This window comes from Galeopterus variegatus, unplaced genomic scaffold, assembly GCF_000696425.1.
Source record: "Galeopterus variegatus unplaced genomic scaffold, G_variegatus-3.0.2 Scaffold836, whole genome shotgun sequence".
Lineage (NCBI taxonomy): Eukaryota > Metazoa > Chordata > Mammalia > Dermoptera > Cynocephalidae > Galeopterus > Galeopterus variegatus.
In genome coordinates, this window is record NW_007726947.1 from 411,887 (window position 1) to 413,096 (window position 1,210).

The window sequence follows — 1,210 nt, forward strand, 5'->3', positions numbered from 1 at the left end:
CGGGAGCGCTGCCGCGCTCCCAAGCGGCGCACTGTAGCAGTGCGCCACCGGGCCGGCCCTGAACCCCATCTCTTGAGAGCCTAGACATCTTGGACCAACTATTACATTCTCTCTGCAGACCTACGTCCTCTGCATGATTTTCCAGGTCTAGTGACTGCAGCTACCTGATCTCCCATCCCTACCCCGATTCCAAATTCACAGAGATAGGAAGTCTGATTGGCTGGGCTCAGGTTCTAGATTGGCCTTTCTGGGCCAAGGGTCCATCCCCAGCCTATCAGCTGGATGAAGGAAATGTAGGGACATACACTACTAAAGTAATTATAGGATCCCAGACTTATTAGTGGAGGGCAGTTCTCAGAGAAGGCAGTGAGGCTCAGCAGGACCCCCAAAATATAGACTCTTACCAGGGAGTTGGGATGGATCCTAACAATTACCTGAGGTCTGGCTTTGCTGCTTCTGTGGCTTCCTCTCAGGCCTAGCAGTGTCTTCTCTGGGTTTCCCTCTTGGATGCCCTTAAGGGGTGGAGTGTAGGAACACAGGCCAAGTGCTGCAATTTCTCTGGGTCTGAGAACCACGCTGGGAGCTAGATCTGGAGTGGAGGTTGTTTATGGCTGCAGAAGGAGACTTTGCTACTACGGGGCTTGCTAAATTTCTGGTCCTGGCAGTTGAAGAGTAAGGCAAAGTGAAGATGATTAGAATATGCCACTTCAAAATATGCCACTTTGGCATAAGGATTATTTTGAGCTGAAGGCAATTGAGAATCAAAAGAAGCAGGAAGAGTTCTCTGCCCTCCCCTTGTTTACCTGAAAGCAGGGCATAAATTTTCCTTTGAGGAAGGTGTCCTCCTTGTACTAGAGTAAGAAAAGTGACTCATCATCAAAAATGGAAAATTGACACCAAGATAAGTTTGCATAAACAGACCTTACTAAAATAGCACTTATCTTGGGCTGGCCTGTGGCTCACTCAGGAGAGTGCGGTGCTGATAACACCAAGGCTACAGGTTCGGATCCCTTATAGGGATGGCTGCTTAGCTCAGTGGGTGAGCGTGGTGCTGACAACACCAAGTCAAGGGTTAAGATCCCCTTACTGGTCATCTTTTAAAAAAATAAATACATCGGGCCTGCCCCGTGGCTCACTCGGGAGAGTGCGGTGCTGACAACACCAAGGCCACAGGTTCGGATCCNAAAACTTTAACAATTATAGTATATGG